Here is a 19,748-nt window from a genome sequence, read left to right as displayed (position 1 = left end):
GGGGGGGGAAGGGGAGTGAGCAAGCGGCTGCATGGTGTTTAGTTGCCAGCCAGGTTAAACCATGACAGCTTCTACAGTTTGTGTTTAGAAGCTGCAAAACAGATGAGTATAGCAGGAAGCATCATGGAGATCAGTGATCAGAACAGATACCAGCATTTTCTTTTAAAAATATGCTTGTAATAATTTAGTTTTGAGAGAGGTACATGCTTGCACAGGATGCTTGATGACTGTCTAGTGAACCAGCCATCTAAGGAACCTTATTCAAAGTCATATAATACACTTAATTTAACACAGAATTCAACTGGTTAGCGGTATAGCAATACTACATTCGGTCTCACAAGAAATACCTATCAAAGGTCAAAAATATCTAATATTTTCTAGCTCTTTAGAAGTGGGGGAGTTCTGATTACAGCCAGAGGTCTAAACAGTTCATCAAGTTTATTACTATGAACTGCATAACAACAATTGTATAGCAAGTTTAATTCTTCATCTCAAGTTCTATATGAATTTCACTGAAACAGGCAAAGAAATGGCACAAGTTCAAAGAGAGAGATGAATTCGGGTTCTGTTGACTTCTCGATATTTATTGCATGAAGAGGTAAATATTGACAAAGATTAAGACAGATTAGAAGAAGGTTAGCAAGTCAATATGTGCCTTGAAGAAAGAGAACACTTGATATTTATTAAAGTCAGGGTAAATTATCCACAGAAGATTTTCCTCTGCTTTTTGTGAGGCAAAGAGAGTGCTGGCTTACAAAGGACTATTTGTTGCTATCTAGCAGTTCATTTGCCTTTAACCAGTGTTTTTCTATGCTTTGAAAAAACCCAAATATTATCCCTCTGGATCCTTACAGAACATTAGCTCCTTCTTGCCTCCGAGCCAAATAGCATGTGTTTCTATGTCTGTATTTTTACTGGCACTATTGCTATCACAAATACTGAAGAATTTCTCTTAGTATTTAAGCACATATTAAGGCCCATCCATAACTAACAAAGCATTTTGGCACACATCTACATGCAAGAATAGTATTTTCATTCTTTGCTGAAAGAAGATTTATCATTCTAACCTGGGAGATAAGTCAATAATGAAAATACTGATATTAAATAATGAAAATGATGATACTGTGAGAAAAAAAAAAATCTCCATTTCCTTCAACTAAGGTCTTCTAAGCACTAGATTCACCTTCGGGCCTAAGTTTATTAGCTATATCAAGTCTTTAGTCTGAAATATTTTTTTTTTCATCCTTTAACAATTAAATGTAGTTTTATGAATTACCAGTAATGGCCAAAACCAGACACAAAAGTGTGGGTTTCACTTCAGTTTTGTATTTGGTTTCCAGTTTTAACACCACCATTTTAACACCACACTGCAAACATGAATAAAAACTGGAAAGCAGTGTTTATGAACACTTGCATTTGAAGGCAGTTTCTTTCTCTACTGTTTTAGTGATTTTCACATGTATTGGAGGTGAAAGGTGGCTAGTTATATAGTGGATACTCAAGGACTTCAGGATTTCTTGTCATCAAGATACTGCTACATGAAGCAAATGAGTCTGACTAACAGAGATAAGGTCAGATCAGTATGTCTGAAACCTAAGCTGTACTTAAAAATTACACCCCTCTGGTGTTCAAATGCAAAAATCAATGGAAGATAACACCACTGTTTAACCTACCTTTGGTTTCTGCGTAACATTGTCTATAGATTTTGGCCAAGAACAGCATTCATTATGGGGTGAGAGCAGCAGGTCCTAGAAAGGATTCTTCAGCCATTCCTGAGGAACGTCACAGTACTAACAAAATGCTGTAAAATGGAAAGATGAGTTTCTAGTAAAGGAAAGGCTATAGCCTCAAGTTTCAGCAGCTTATCATTGTAAAGAAAGAGCAATAGGTATCTATTTAAAAGTAATCAGCAAAATATAATAAAGTCTTCCTCCAACTACAAGTTTAACTGCAAAAAAGTTTAAGGCTCTTTTTTATTATTTTTGCATTATTTCCAGAACAGATCCCACACAAGTGTACAGAATTCCAGTATGCACAGGTAAGATATAAGCAATCTTCCTGTACTGCCAAATACTGGTTTGGGCAGAAAAGGCAGCTCTGCTGTCCCAAAATAGAATGGCTAACTTCTTGTGTCAGTATTGGGTTTTTTGTTTTGTTTTACAATAATAGATTGTTAACCTGTCCTTTAGCTTCTAACCAGGTGTTTGCTTTTTCCCGGCTCTTCAACTGACTAGTTTGACCTAGGTTCCCCAGTGACACAAAACTGAAAACAACAGTGCCTTTATCAGGCATCTGCTATACATAGATGGAATGACTGACACCCTGAAGATGCAAAAAAGCTAGTAAACACTGTAAAATACAGATTTGTGTAAATATGTAATTGTACATAAACCTAAGTTCCTTATTCCTTTAGGAATAACGTTTGAGCATATACTGATATGTCCAAAACAAAACACCACACTTCTCAGCCCCACAATGTACCTTTTAAAGTTCCTTTCCCCAAGCTGTAAGGTCCAAGGAGGACTTCTAGGACAGCATTTGAAGTCTGCATTTCAGTGATTTGACTACAGGTCAACAGAATCCTGTGTTCAGAGGTACATAACAAATTATCACCAACTGTCCCTGTATCCTCAATACTATATTCTCAAAGTATCTTATAGTAAAAATGTGCTATATATGTCCCTATATCTGCAATGGTTACCTAAACAATTTCAACCTGCTTTTGACTTTCTTTGAAGCTATATTCATCCTGTGAAGTAACACAGGTCCTTTACTGAGAAGTATATGGGAGAACTGTCACTTAAAATTGTTGCTTGCCATTAAGAAAAGCTTTTACTGCAGTTAATCAAACTCCTAATTATATTCTTGAAGCTGCCCACAAAATATTACTCAAGAACAAAATGAAGAGCTCACAAGGAAGCATCCTAGATGAAAATTTCAGCATATGTTCAAAAAGCAACAGATGAAGTAAGTGCTGCCTGAAGAAGCTTTTTCAGAAACATGTATTCCAACTGCTCAATGAGTTTGCTCTTACCATGGTCACATCATATTTGCAGTTGTTAAAATAGCTCTACAAAACCATCATACATGTTGAAACAAAACAAGAGCTCACTGAAGAGCAGAAATTCAGCTAACAAAGAGTGGGTATAAATCTTACAAGCTCTGCTGGAATCAGAAGAGGTCTATCTGCAATAACCCCCCTTGTCCATCACCCCAACAGTGATCTGCGCTTCTTTCTTCCTTTATAGATGTCACTGACCCATCCACACCACCTCAACATGCTGCACAACCCATTTTATCCTCCATGCAACAGTCTTCCCTGCTTGTACAGTCCTGCTTTGGCAGTCTTCCTACCTACCTCAGGCAACACAACTGCCAGTTCCCAGTTTCTCTGGTCTCAGTTCAGCCACCAAACCACAGGCCAAGCTGCAAGGCCTGAGCTGCTTCCAATATATTTCCTTTTCCTTGTTGCTCTCTGCCTGAGCTCTGCATATTGAAGAGGCAGCTAACAGTTAGCCATCAGCAATCAGCTGTGCACCACCTGTTCCTCTAATCTCTCAACCATCTTCCCTGGATTAAGAAGAAATTTGATGCACCCATAACCAAGTCAGAGATGGAAAGGCTGCTGGAGACATCACACAGGCATAAACCCAACCACCACAGATCATGCACACAGGCAACCAGGCCTAGTAAAAATGTCAAGTTTCCCCTTCAGATAATTGTCCACTCCATGCCAGAGACCCTCTGAAACTTCAAGAATATGTGCAGAATGAGCTGGGACTTCAACATCCTGGGAGGCAGTAGATTTACCAGCTGAGTTCACAGTACGCTAAAATAGGATACAACCATATTCAACATCAGGGTTTAATTCAGTTAATTATTTCACCTGTGGTCTAGGGTACTAATTCTGATAGAGTCTTATAAAACAAAGTCATTACTGATGCCTTAGAGGTGCATGTCTACAAAGTGAATGGCAGCTATAAATCCATCAGCATCTAATTGTTGCAGTGTATATGCCAGTGTATTTTTTGACCCATCTTATTCTGTCAGGTTTCGTCCTTTTCCTCAGTCAAAGATTTATTTTTCCCAATAATTAAATTAGATAAATTTGAGCCTAACTGAAACTAATTTTGCATAATATCCCAAACCATTTGCATAAGGCTTCTAAAAATCTCCAAGCTATTTCTCTAGGCAGTGGGGTAGCTAATTATCTAGCTCTCCAAGCAGCCTTCAAGGCATCACAGATCATATGTTTAGAAGATGGAACAATTTCATTCCTTCGCAAAAAAAAGTGCCCATTACAGTCCTAATGTATCATGAAAATTCCATGTTTCCACAGAGATTAAATAATTCACCCTCCATGGAATATATTTGATCATATAATAACAGGCAGACATGATCATTATGCCCTGAATATCATCATTTAGGAAATCAATTCCTGAACTTTTGGGATATGCAAATTCAATTGATTCTTGAACTGTGGAGCTCTCAAAATGAACTGAGACTTTTGTTAGCATACAAATAGTTGCCATCCTTTTAGGATGGACTGTGCCAGTTTATCTAGCAGCGTCTCATACATACAACTGATTTCATCTCAAGCCACTAAGATACATTTTTCCACAACCAGTTGGTTTACAAAAGCTAAACTACATTACAGAAGTATTCCAATTATAACCATTGTTCAGAAAGAGTAAAGGATTAGAAACAAAGAAGTTAAATATGAAGTTGTTATTCACAAGTAGTGTCTCTCTGCACATTCTTACAATAGCGTGAGCTATTCAACAAAAACCAGTCCCCTAAGCCACAGCCCCTCGCCACCACAGTAAATGTCTGACCGGGGCTGACTCACAACCAGTTGTTTCAGACTGTGGATGAGCTGAGCTCTTATCTGACTGTATATAAGCATCCTGGTAGAGCTCACCAAGATCCAAAACATACAGATCTCTCATTACTCTTTCACAGTGGTGTATTTCAACTCCACAACAGAACTGGTGTGTTACTAAAGCAAGACAAACACACGTAACAGCAAGTCCTGTACACAGATTTTTTTTCAAGCATCCAAATATAGTTATTCATACTCCAGTCTAAGACTAAAAGTTCTTATTTTACTTGAAATTTAAGTCTTCTTTAACCTCCACGTGATAATTTTGTTCCTGGAATCTACATTGAAGCAAAACTCTGTTTAAAATTAATGTTATGAGTATAATCAAAGGCCTCTCATTCCACAGGTGGCCAAGGGTTGTGGGCTCGGGTCCATATCCCTTCAAGGCTTGCCTACACTAGGCAGGTGGCCAGGGGGGAGACAACAACTTGGCATCTGATGTAAAGGAGACTGTTACACTTTAGAATACACCAACTGATCAGGATTAACCCAAATGCACCTGCTAACATGTTTTAAAGCAATGCCCATCTTGAAGAGAAGGAGAGCATTCACCCCCAATATTAACACAAGGGAAATTTCACAGAGTAATTTGCATCAGTGTTTTACCCTTTCCTTCAGCACTGAAGACACCCCAAGACAAAGAGCTCAGCAGAAACCTATTCATAACACAAGAAACATAAGGGATTCACATCAGGAAGACACAGTGCCAATTTCTGTTCCAACCTATCTTTAGGAAGAGCTTAAGCCATAAACAATTCACCAAGGAACATCTACCACATTACATTTACAACCAGAACAAACACATTTTTAGTTCCCAGGAGGGCCCAGTTATAGCCCTCAATTAAGTCACAATCCTGGTCTCATGTCCCATCTCTAAATAACTTACTGGGGTTTATTTACACAAGTCAACAGCAAACTCTCTGGTGCTATACTGAACTCTCTTCCCTTGGTGTTCCATTAGCTATGGCATCTGAAGTACAAATCTTACTAGTAATGACTTCTAGAGACCCAAACAGAGTCTACTGCAGTGGAAAAGAACAGTATAAATTGTTTTTCTGAAGTTTTGAAACCCTTGAGTGCCTTTGCACCCAAGTGCACCAAACCCTTTCCATCCTTGAGTGTACACACATAGAAAGGAGTAACTGATGGTTTTGAATACACTTCATCCACTTTACAGCTAGAACCTAAAAAGCTATTATTTCATACACAAAAAGAGGTAAAGTTCTCACTGTTGTTTTTAAGCAAATTTTTATTTTTAGAGGATGAAGAAGTATTTCCTCCTGACACTTGAATATTACTGTTTAGGCTTCAGCTGTCTTCAACTGTCTCTATTACAGTACCTTCCCTTCTGCTACCTGCAGACCCACTGAGGCCATGAGTAATCTGGAATATGAGGGAAGAGACTCCTCTACCCCATCCTGCATTTTCATGGAGCTAAAGAACAACTACACAGCCAGCAACAGCTCCAATAACACAGATCAGCTAAACGACGCTATCAAAGTGCTGATAGGGAGAGGATAGGATGCAGAGGGTGAACAGAAAGATGAGTCAGAGCATTAGCCTGGAACCTGGGAGACCTGTTCTACTAAGGACTTCTGAGTCAGTCCTGGGTAAATCACAGCATTTCACTGAAACAAGGTTTCCCAGCTGTCAGTTCCCCTAGTATTAATGGAAATAGCTGTTGCTCTTTCCCACAGAGGGCTGATAGTACAGATTATGTGATGCTGAAGTTCAGTGGTCATAACAGTTGCAATAAGTACCCCTGAGCCAAATCATGTAGTAGTGTTTGTTTGTCTAAGTCACCCTAGCATGCTACAAGTATTGAAAAATAAAAACTCTTGTTCAAACTCACTGATGCCCATTGAAAAAAATGCCTAATGACGAGAGAGGGCTTTGGAAAAAATATTATTAATTAAAATATATATGCACATCTAGATTTCTTTGAACTACTTTGATCTGGAAAGTAGGTTGTATGGCTCTTATTGTCAAGCTTTTTAATGAGGTTTCTAATAGTTCACAAAAATAGCAGAAACTACAAATATAGAAAACACCTGTAACTCTTCATACATTCAGTACTAATATATTCTAATTTATATATAAGATACTGATTTAAATGAACAACGCAATACTTATTAGTCTGACAGCATGTCCAGGAATTATCTAGAATAAAAACTCAAATATCATAAGTAAACAATAAAGTGGGTGACAGGAAATGACTACAGCAAAGTCCATACACAAAGAAAATTAAGTGAAAAGATAAGGCATAAAGAAAATTTTAGTAATATTATGTGCCTGTGTCTTCATGGTTATAATGAAAACAATAGGCTGAAATGCCAATTTGATTGACAGAGGAAAATTAGAATATGAGAGTTATCATAAAAGATACATCTTATATCAGGAAGTAAGGAAACATTTAGAATATCAGATTTCAGGTAGTAAGTTGCCAAGCAGAAAGCTTGTTTAGAAAGAGTAGAATAATGGTAGTAATTAAAATAACATCTGAAAGTATATTTTCTGAAGTGTTATAACAAAAAAGCATAATTTGATTCCACTGAATATTTTTTGCAATGCTGATGTCAGATTCGTGCCACACTAAATTTATTCACTATCCTTTTTTTTTTAACCTAGACTTATACATTTTCCATGAAGTTATTTAAATACCACCCATGAGGCAAAGTTGGCTCTGTGACTGCAAAGATTTTTTCTTTTTTTAAAGTGTGAAATAATTCATTAACATATTCATGAGGGAGTAAAATAACTGCTGACTTCAGGTGAAACACTAGCATAAGTATTACCAGAGCTAAGTTGCAACGAAAGGTGCTAAATCCTGTGAATGTGATTGCTATAGCACCACTGAGACTTCTACCAAAACAGGCAAGTGTTCATATAGGCACCAGGAGCTTTACAAGAAAGAGAAGTAGTCTGGTTTTATTAAGGACACTGTCCCAAAGAAGCCACCATAAGAGCAAGGAACTGAGCAAGAAATGAGGAAAAAAAGCAAGGGGGCAGTTTCCAGACAGGGAGTAATGTTCTGGCACATGAGAAGAAAAAGTTGTTTTGCAAACTGCATAGAAGATTCTTAATTTGCATCCATTTCTTCCAATCCTACCTGTTAATATAGACTATGAAATTCATCCACCACGGATATCTGTGACCAAGCACTGTAGATGCTAGCTGGAAAGACATTGTTGACTGTATGGCATTTTCCACAGTAGAGACATAGCATCCAGATTAATAGCGTGGGAAAGAACAGTGTGAGTAATCACTACATTAAGACACATCTGATCTATCCTTATTCTTTTAACTATTTTTTCCCACATTTAGAAAACAATCATTGCAGCTGCAGTCTGTCAGTCCAGCTACTGTCTAATGTCCGGGCTCCTGAGCAGGAAAATTTTGGAATACTGCAATTTTGTTGGTTTGGAGCACAGAATAGCATTAAGTGATTATTCTCCCTTCTTTGCAAATACTTCTGCTCCTTCAATTTTAGCATTCTAGTTAACATATCTCTCTCTCTATTCATGACTGTACATGTGCCTTGTCTTTAATGGAGTCTTGTTGGCTTTCCTGTAGTTTCTTTATCTTCTATTAAAAAGATGTAAAAAGAAATTAGCCTATTAGCTGAACTGCAATAGTACCAGCTTTGTAACAGTAATACAAAACAGTTAATATAGAGATTTCCACTACAATTAAATAAGAAATATTTGTAAAATAAATAGATCGCAGTTTTCCAGGGAGCACAGACTATAAGCAGCTATTTAAGATGTGCTTCCATCATCATCTTCAGGACTGTTTTGATTCAAGACAATTGCATTTCCTGATTAGTTGGTTTTGGTTTGTATTTTTTTCCCTTCTTGTTAAAATAACTACCTCAAAACCATGTGTGCCCTGAGTAAAACAGCAGCTCAGTACACACCTCATGCATCTTCCCTTCCTGCGCAACATTCACTATCTTGCACTCTTGTCCATCTCAACATGGTGCAACTGAAGACAGATATATCCAAGGTAATACCTTCCACATCACGACAGCCAGACTTGTTTCCAACTCTTACACATGAATTTGCACATCATCTGACATTTACTTGTGTTTGTTCTTGTTGGTCCTTGTCTCCCTCCAGTGGCAGGAGCATCAGACCTCTCTATGCCTTGAACAAGATGTACAGCCACCTCCTGACTAAACTATACATCTGAGCCTTCCTCAAAGCTTTTTATTTTATTTATTTTTTTTTAAACGTAAAATAAATGAGGAATCCCAGGAATACTTGTTATTTTTCCTCCAAGCGCGTAACTTCACATGATTTTAATATTAATTCTTTCCCATTTGCATCACTATTCAAGGTCAATCCTGTAGGATGGTCTCCTCTTATGTAGTTCCAACTTCAAGCCATTAGCAAATTTTGTTAGCACATTCTTGTTTTTTTGGTTTTTAGTGAAAATAATAAATAAGATCAACGTCAAATCCAGTCCCTGACAAACTCCACTAATAACTGTCCTCCAGCCTTATGGCTTCTTTCAAAACAGTTTCTTGTTATCTCCTTCAGTCACTCCCAACAAAGCATTTGTCCTAACCACCCTCTCCTCCAGCTTAGATAGTACTTTTCCCATGTAGCACCATATGGAATGCTCTGCTGAGGCTGGGGCAGACTCAGTCTTTCCTTTGCTCACAGGGTGAGTGACATGGCTATGAAAGAGAGAGGGCAAGAGGTGTTGTCAGGGAGAAAATTAAAAAGCCATCATACCTGGCCCTGGTGGGACCTTATCTGGAAGGTTATGTAAAGCTCTTCGATTTAACCCCCCCCAAAAAAGCCCTGAAGGAGAACAATTTAAAAGCCACTCATTAAACCAACTAGAAGGACTTGCTTTTATAGCTTAGCAAAATGAAGGCATCTCAACAGTAAATGCCAGAGCTTGGCGAGAGAGAAAAACATTTAAGCAAAAGAACAACAATGAGAAGTGTCCATGGACCCATTCTGTCTGGAATTCAGAAAAACTTCATATCATGCGAGGAAGAGCATTTGTGAAAAGACTTCTAGATAGAAGTAGGGAATCTGAAACATTTAATTTTAAACAGTTTCATCTGAGATGTACAATATAGTTGTTGGCACTCTCTGAAGGTAGTAGGCTCGCTAAGCCAGTAAGTTCCTTCTGCTATTTTCATTTCTTCTTTCCAAAGACCCTTGGTACCAACTTCATTGTCTCCAGTAAAAGTCAAAAGAAGAAGAGATAGACACCTACCCTCAGCATTTTTCAAAACCACCAATCTCCAAGTCAGTTCCTAAAGAGTAATATGCAACTTAGTTCCCATTCAAGCCAACAAGAAGTGAAGATACCAAACATTTTACCTCCATGAACATTCCTAGATCATTGCTGCCATTAGCTCCTCACTTACATCTCTCAGACCAGCTGAAGTCCCTCCTTTTCCAAACAGGACATACTCAGGATTTACTTACAATAGCCTCAACAATGTACTAAAGCTTGGGTTGACCACGAGTTCAAATTGGTGCTTGGCTATAGAGTGCCAGAGATATTTTGTTCACTTTATTTTCTCTGTCTGCACACAAGTCTCAACAGGAATTTTAGCTCACAGGGGATGGCAGGATGTGGTGGTTTAGTATTTTACTGCAGATAGGGCAATGGAGGAGAGGGAGAGAAGAGACGGAGGAGGCTGAAGTGGGGTGTAAGGGGATATTTTGGGATGCCAAAGTCTGTTATACTGTCATTGCATGAATCAATATTTCATTTAAAGGTAAAAGATCTCATAACTATGGTGAAGAACCATCTGCTTTAAAAATCGGTATTACCTCTGACATTTTTAAGTACCCTTGACAGGTGCAGCACTCAGTTTTGGGGGTTTGGTGGGGGGTTTTTTTATAGTTTTGGGAAGATGGCTCTATGATATATCTCTTTAATCCTCTTCCACCCCCCCAAGAACTTATTCTATTTAATAGACTACAATATCAATTCAATCACTCAAAAATAACATTATAAAATTATTTAGTTAACCCCACTATAAACATTCTATTGTTATTGTTCTACTGTCCTTTACCTCCCTCTTCTCCTTTTTTTTCTAGTAATGACATATAAAAAAAGGAAGAAAAGATGAGGTTTAGTTTGCATCAGTATACACAGCCGCAATCCCTTCTGCACACTAATATCTGTACTAACACACAGGTATGGCTATAATCAGCACAACAAATCTGGTCAGCCCTAGAATGGAAGCATTCAGCACTTCAATAAGTGTATTCCTACACACATTTCACAAACCCCGTCTGCTTGAATGAAAGCGAAATAACCAACAGACCTGAGAACAACACAGGTTTTCCATCCTGAAGACAAAAAAAAAAAATGTTATTGCTCAGGATTCATTCCAAATCAAGTCTATAAAAAAAACCCAAACCACCAAGCAGGTTTGTGTTAAAACGAACAATGAAAGAAAACCAACAGCAGCCCACTCCTCCTTTTGGAACAGATGACTTGACTTGCTCACTGGTTATCACACTCACTCAGGATATGGGCCAGCCATGCCGAAATCCCTGCTTTACCTGGCTGAGCAAAAGCTCAGTGTTCAAGGAAGCAACCTAACTATTAGGCAACAGGCTGACAGGGAACAATTCTGGGAATATTTATTTCTTCACACAAAGTATAAAGCAGACCCACAACTGAACAGCCAACAAAAGCACTCATCTCAGTTGTGGATGATAACAGTTCAGATTGGTGCCCTAGTTAAGGCTAGAAGAATGTGTTGAATGACTGGGCTGTTGACTAATCTGCCTCTTCCTTATTGTCACTTTGGCAAAAAAAAAAAAAAAAAAAAAAAAAAAAAGAATTCCTGGCAAGAGTTTCATTAGAATACCTCTCAAGGTACCATTTTCCAATAGAATATACAATTCACGCAACCGTTGTGAACCAAATCTATTTGTCTATACAGGAAAAAACAGCTACAACGCTAAAGTAAAACTGCCATTTGGCAAGAGACTATTGTTTTAATAGTAGTGAGCACCGAAAACCATCTTGGAGACTGTAGAAATAAGTTGGAGCACGTGGACATTATTCACAACACTTCTTGGTCTGCATATGACTAAAGACAAGAGACAGTTCTGCTTTAAATTAGGAGTCCAACCTTGAACGTGCTGTCATTACTTCAACAAATTTATCATGAACTGCAAGAGAAAGTCCATCAGTAGCTAATTCACAGACGTACAGACCTAAAATAAAGTAGCATATGATAGGTCAGCCTTATTCAAGAAACCACTTGAGATTAACCAAACTTGTCAGAAAGTGAGACATATGAAGAGCTCTGGAGTTACCTCTCACATAACATAGGCTTTCCAACATAGCCTAATTTTTCCTCAAGAAGCAAAATGAAAGCATCTAGGCAATATATATTTGCCATGGTATCGATGAATACTTTCACAGAATCACAGAATGGCAAGGGTTGGAAGGGATCTTGGGAGATCATCTAGTCCAACCCTCCTGCTAAAGCAGGTTGACCTAGAGCAGGTTGTACAGGACATCATCCAGGCGGGCTCTGAATATCTCCAGAGAAGGAGACTCCACAATCCCTTGGACAGCCTGTTCCAGCGCTCTGTCACCCTCAGAGTAAAGAGGTTCTTCCTCACATTCAACACTGGCATCTGGATTACTGTGCAAGAGTGACTCCCTGCCTTGGAAGCACAGAAGAAACACAACACCAGAGAAGGCTGGGGGAATGGTTGGTTATGTGCCACAAAACTTATTTGGTCAAAGTCAGCAAGTGTAAGCTGTTTGATATGAGCAAGCAACAGTTCCTAATAAAGAAAGATTTATTTGCTTTCTCCTCACAAGCAGAGAATACATAACCACAAAACAACCAGTTATCTCCTCCATAGCCAAATCAGGAGATTACCTAGAGAGATGGAGCTAGACAAATTTGAATACTTGTGTTTTCTGTAAATACACAAGATGAAAAGCCAGGGGACTTGCTTCACTACACCGGAGAGACCAAGTCAGTTTAACTACTCTATCTATATTAACACTTGTAAAATACTTCCTTCCATGTATTAGAAGGCTGACTGAATTGTCAAGGAACACTATACAAAGCCCTGCCGTTTGTTAATAAGGATGCTTATGAAAGAATAAAAGTACACTACTGCTGTGCGGGAGCCAAGTAGTTCAACTACTTTTGCCCTCAATTTATAGCATACTTGGAAGAGCAACTGTTTATTCCCCTGTCTTTCTAGCACAGTTAATCAACCTTCCAAAAAATTTGAAAAAAAAAATTAGTACTTGCCTTGCCTTTTCCTCTCTCTGGAAACAAGTGATTGATTGGGAAGGGACACAAAACAGAAATGCTACTGAAATGCCAGGTTCTAATTTCTTACAAAATATTATTAAAAATGTTATTTTAGTCTATGCATTTGTCACTCACTGCAACATGTCCATGATCAAAGCTTACAAAACAGAGTATAAGAAAAAAACTTGCAGCAACTTTCAAGAGAAATGGACCGATGAAGTTCTATTTATCTCCTCTCCAAGACAAATTTCATTGGCTTTGGTGTCATGGAATAAAAGCAAGGAAGTTCATGGCTGAAAAAAGCTTTCTGCTTGGGAGCAGGCTAGATGCTAAAGCAGAGCTTGACTCAGTTCAAGGTCAATTCTCTTTCCACTTGTACACTTTCTGATGCATTATGCAGGAAATCCATTTTTTGGTACTGAGGCAGGAATTCAAAAAAGAAAAGGCTTGTTGGGTCCCATGTGCCACTGTTTCATATTCCCAGAGCTTATAAAATGAGGATAATTAAATACATTAATCTCCCAAGAGTATTGTGAATATTAATTAGCCAACGAATTTAGAGCACTTTGAGAAAGAAAAGTACTCTGTGTCAGTATTTACTGCTATCTTTACACATACTGAAAAAAACCCAAGTTCTTTTCTTTAGATTTATAAGAGAAAAATGCATTAAGATCTTGGAATCCGAAGCAGTAAGCCTTTCTGCTAATGAAACTTTTCAGAATTATTTCCAGAAACCAAAACTGTAGACTGTTAGTGCAGTCATTATAGAAGGCAGCAACTCTTCAGCTCTGAAATTTAGTACAAGAGCTGTTAAAAATAGTGAGACAAGTCAAATTAAGTCTGGAATAACTGGCAAACTTTTCTGGACCTATGCAGAAAAGCAAATTTATCAGCTTTCTAACTAGGATAGGACACATGATTTAAGAGAAATATAATTCACGATATTCAATTCTTATGTGAACAAATTAACCTATAATAAATACTGTTCACTGACTTCAGATCATTCTGTGTGCATGGAATGGCTATGAGCAAATCAGTTCCTTCAACTATTTCACTATTTAAAACACAAAATCACAGAACTGTAAAGGTAGGAAGGGACCTCTGGAGATTGTCTAATCCAACCCCTCTGGCTTGGAAGGGTCAATGAGAGCAGGCTGCTCAAGGCTGTGTCTGGATTTTGAGTAACTCCAAAGATGGAGATGTCACAGGCTCCCTCCCTGGACAATCTGTCTATTGGTCACTCCACCCAGCTTGTATCTTCTTTTCCTTGATGTGTTGAGAAATGTCTTCCAGGAAAATTTGCTCCATTGCTTTCCCAGGGATCAAGGAGAGGGTGACTGGCCTGTAGTTTGCTGGATCTTCCTGCTTGCCCTTCTTGAAGACAGGAGTCCACAGAAACTCAAACTCTATGACCTTTCAAAGGCAATCAAGAGTAGCCTCATAATGATAGATAGAATCATAGAATCACTTTGGTTGGAAAAGACCTTTAAGATCATCGAGTCCAACCTTTAACCTAACCCTGCCATCCCACCACTAAACCATGTCCTTAAGCACCTCATCTATCCTTCTTTTAAATACTTCCAGGGATGAGGACGTGATCACCTCCCTGGGCAGGCCATTCCAGCGCCTGACAACCCTTTCGGTGAAGAAGTTTTTCCTAATGTCTAACCTAAACCTGCCCTGGCGCAACTTCAAACCATTCCCCCTCGTCCTATCATCTGTTACCAGGGAGAAGAGGCCGACCCCCGCCTCACTACAGCCTCCTTTCAAGTAGTTCTGGGGGGGTAATAAGGTCTCCCCTCAGCCTCCTCTTCTCCAGACTAAACAACCCCAGTTCCCTCAGCTACTCCTCACAAGACTTGTGCTCCAGACCCCTCAACCAGCTTGGTTGCTCTCCTCTGGACATGCTCCAGCAATGCAGCATCTTTCTTGCAGTGAGGGGCCCAAAACTGAACACAGTATTCAAAGTGCGACCTCACCAGCACCGAGTACAGGGGGACGATCACTTCCCTACTCCTGCTGGCCACACTATTCCTGGTACAAGCCAGGATGCCATTGGCCTTCTTGGCCACCTGGGCACACTGCTGGCTCATATTCAGCCGGCCGTCAACCAGTACCCCCAGGTCTTTTTCCACCAGGCAGCTTTCCAGCCACTCTTCCCCGAGCCTGTAGCGCTGCATGGGGTTGTTGTGACCAAAGTGCAGGACCTGGCACTTGGCCTTGTTGAACCTCATACAGTTGGCCTCAGCCCATCGATCCAGCCTGTCCAGATCTCTCTGCAGAGCCTGCTATTTGTCTTAATCCTTCCTCTCAGGATCCTGAAAGCTCGCCATCTCAAGGTGAACATGAGGCTTCTTCCAGATGTTTGAAGACCTTATCTACAGCTTCTTCCTGATCAGGCAGTCTGCAGCAAACATCCACCATATTGTCCACATTAGTCTGCCTGCTAAGACCCATAAGCTCTCAGCTGGCTCATCATCCATACCAAGGCAGAGATCCATGTGTTCTGCAATCTTCTCACATAAAGGGCAACTCTCCGTCCTCATTGTCCTGTCTTTCTTAAAGAGCCTATATCCATCCATGGCAACACATCAGTTGTGTGAGCTATCCCACCTCATCTCTGTGAGGCCACTGAGATTGTAGCCCTACAAACACAGATGGACACTGTTTCCCATGCTGCAAGCTCTAGCATACAGGCACTTCAGAGAAGTACCCCAGTTGTGCTGATTTCCTGATAAAGGCATGAAAGTTTCCTCTATCATATTGTCTTCTCACCACTCCCTTATTTGTGTGCATACACTTGATACGGGCCCACTTTCCCTGTTTTGTTGATTACAAGGTCTCTCTTGTCCTCACTTTTTTGTGGGTTGACATCTGTCTGTAATTCCTAGTTGAAAGCTCTCCTTAGCAGTTTGGCCAGCCTGTTGGCAAATATGGGTTTGCCCCACTTGGTCAGGTGGAGCCCTTCTTTTTATAGCAGTCCTTGGTCTTCACAGAGGGTCCCACGGTTGAGAAAGTACATCATACTTAAAGCACTTCCTATGGAAGAAGTGTCCCTCTGTGTTCAGCCATTACACAACTTGTACACATTTCTTGGGGAAATAACAAATATGGGTTCCCCCTAAGGAGTCAAGGAATATGTTTTTGCTGAGACCCATCTCTGAAAAATTTTATTTGGAGCATTGTCTTCAAATTATGACAATAGCCAAGTTGTTAGTGATTTAACTTAATTCTGATTCATTCCATCTCTACCACAACTCTATTCTTTCCCAGAGCTTGACCCTTGACTTGAGAAACCTGAAGCTTCAAATTTAATGGTTAAATGGTTTCTTCAACATCTATGGAAAGTAAATTCAAGAAATCCAGGTACCTAAACAGCTGGAGAAAATTAATATATAAATTACAAGCAAAAGCTACAGATTTTTTTTTTTAATACACTCTGCTTTTGGAGTACTCATCCTTCTGCCCACAAAGTACCTCAGAATAAATATTCTGATGTAATATTTCCAAAACCATCCCAGAGATCTATAATTGTAGTTCATATTTTCAGAGATGAGTTATGCAGTCTTATTGATTTTCAGTAAAATTTAGACTCTTAAATAATTCTCAAAATTGGGTATACTTTTGCAAGTCTTATCTCTTAATGTTAGAAGGGGCCAAGGACTTGAGTCATTCAGCAGTCATAAGTCTAACTAAAAATATACTATTCAGGTAATTTCACAACAAGAAAATTTGGACCTGGAAATTAACAGGCCAAAGCTGGACAGTGACCAACGAACCAACTTAGAATTACAATTTAACAGTTCCTTACTCCCACAGCCAAGAAATCCCCTAATTCTGTATTTTAGTGACTATCCATTTGACTCCCTTGTCTTACTTAGGACTCTTCGTCATTACATTTGTCCCTCAGTGGTATTGCACCTGCACACCAAGATCCATTTTTTCAAATGCCAGGCCAATTAATTTCTTTTTCTAGGATTGCCTTTCATAAATCAGGAGTCATTAGAATCACACAGATAAAAAGGGATGGGGGGATGGAAATCCCTTAGCAAGCAATTTCCCAGCCAAAGATTTAGTATCATTTGAGTTGAACAGCCAATCCCAATTTAGAGAATCTATGCTCTTAAATTAAGCTGCTCAGCACCACGTAAAATAGTATACAACTTGAACCAGTCACTGAGTAAAATGGTATACAACCTGAACCAGTAACCAATTTGCCACTACCAGCCATTTCTGTACAGACATCCAGACCACTACATGCCTCTTAAAAGAAATCACTTGACAAGATTTTTATGATTCACAACATTCAAGGCCTTATTAAGGTCCATAAATAATGCAAGTAATTTTTAAAAAACCTTCCTCTGTTGCAGCAAGAAAAATATGTCATTATGAACTTTAGTAATGTGAGAATAGCGTTGTGTGCTGAATAGGAGCCTGATTGGAGAATGCTCGAAGAAGAAAAACAGGTTGATTTAATCCTTCTATGCCAGGTGTTGGATTTTTTTCAGCACAATATACACAGTGGGTAACTGACACAATGAAACCTCCAGCTTCAAGGAGTTCAATACATTTCAGGTTGGTTTTGTGTCAAAGGGCTGCATTTACACAAGCTGTGTTGGCTAGAAACTGTGAAGTCAGAATTATATTTTAAGCCCACTGGAAATTTCTAAATGGATTTCTTTTTAATTGAATGACACTTCATTGCAAGGATAGTCACAAAGCTTCATTAAGTAGTATGCTTTTTTTCCCCTGCATCTGCTATAGTATGTGCCTATAAACAATATTTTAACCTGTGTATTTGTCTTAAGAACACTAATTTGGTAAGGTTGTTTGTCTGGAAATTTTTATGCATAATATGGAACCCTCTAGCTCCTACCAGACCTGGTCTCTGTGACGCTAAGCACCATGCAAACCCCTCAGCCTCCAAGCTGCACAGCTTACACTTAGAGCCCGCAGTAATAACCACAGGTGGGAAAGAGGGAAAGGGACACAGAGGCAAAACTATTTGGTTTTGTTTAGATGATCCACCAGGGTCAGAACCAAAGCCAAAACTTCATACTTCCTAGCCAACGTCCCTCCTCCTAGGCCAGGGGAAGCCAGTTCCCAAGGACTACTTTTGCCTGCATTTCTTAGTTTAAGTGATAAAAATAAAAATCTCTAAGCCTGGTTAGTGACAGGTTTCTTCTTCCCTCCTTCCCTCCCCTTCTCCCTCCTTCCCTTTTCGCCAAAGGGTACTTCACATATTGCCGGATTTATCTCATGTGAAATTGCCACTGTAGCTCTGTCAGGTTACATGGGAGAGAAAAAGCTTGACAGTTGCAAAAACAAAGCTGTACTGTCCAACCATGCCCAAGATAAAAAAAAACAGGAAGAGATCTTTGTATAGGATTTCCTGAAAAGAAACAATCACACACATGCTGGATAACACATGTGCAGTGCAGTACAACGCATTATATGTAACAGAAATCCTGCAGGCGAAAATACAGATGATTCGCAGATCTGGAAATCCACCACAGAAGTCCACAATGCTCAGATTCTATTATCCACCGCTTTAAATTCTTACTTAACATTTCATTTCTGCTCAACATAATTAGGTGACAACTAGAAACTGCACCTTGTCTGAAGCAGCTTCAGGACAGGCTGTCCATTCGTTCCACAAAATACTATCAGAAAATTGCTATGACCAAAGGCCCAAAAGCCAAGAGCTGGTTAACTGTCACACCCACATCTTGGAGAAAAATCACGTTCCATGATAATTGGTTTGTTTTCAGCGAGCTTTATCTCTGGAACTGTTTCATAACAGCTGTGAAACTTCTTCCAAATGAAAGCTGAGTTTTAAAGGACATGACGATGAAACACTGAAGCCAGGTGTAAAAAGCAAAATTTGGATTTTTCCATTTGTCACAGGAATGAAAACAGGACATAGGTTTACGCATCAAAAAACCCCTGTCAACTAATTTTTGAAGAGGTGGACTCCATTGTTTCATCCCCTCATTTTACAACTTGAAAATTAACCAGCTGGTGATTCTGGTTGATTACTGAACCGTTTTCCAGAAATAAACCTCCATTTCAGGTCCTGATGTGGTCTTTTACCTGCCTTCTTTTCCTCCTGCACAGAAAGTGCTCTAGCATAGTTGGAAGGCAGCATGTTTTCAACAGAAAACTCTTAGCTTTCTAAGAAAGAAAATGTCCATCTGCTTCCCTGAAAAATATAATTTTTTTGTTGGGTTTTTTTTTTGTCAGTACTGGAGAGATAATAAATTTACATGAGAATGGATTAGGTCATTATCTGGGTCATTGAACAAAGTTACCAATTTGTTCATCAGCTGCTGAGGGATCACTTCCAGTGTTCTTCAAGACATTCAAGAGTTCTCAGATGGACATTCAGATACCTACTTCAATAGATCATCATTAAAAATATGTTTTCAAAATCAACAGATCTGGGGGAAAAATACCAAGAATATGCTGCTTTGGGTTTTGTTTTGTTGTGGGATGGTTTTTTTGTTTTTCTGTTTGGTTGGTTTTTGGTTTTATATTCCCCTGTATGTATACATCTGCAGCGACTCCTGAAAACTTTGTATCAAGACAAAGAAC

Source organism: Egretta garzetta, unplaced genomic scaffold, assembly GCF_000687185.1.
Source record: "Egretta garzetta isolate BGI_Z169 unplaced genomic scaffold, ASM68718v1 scaffold170, whole genome shotgun sequence".
Lineage (NCBI taxonomy): Eukaryota > Metazoa > Chordata > Aves > Pelecaniformes > Ardeidae > Egretta > Egretta garzetta.
Note: the sequence above shows the minus strand (reverse complement) of the source record.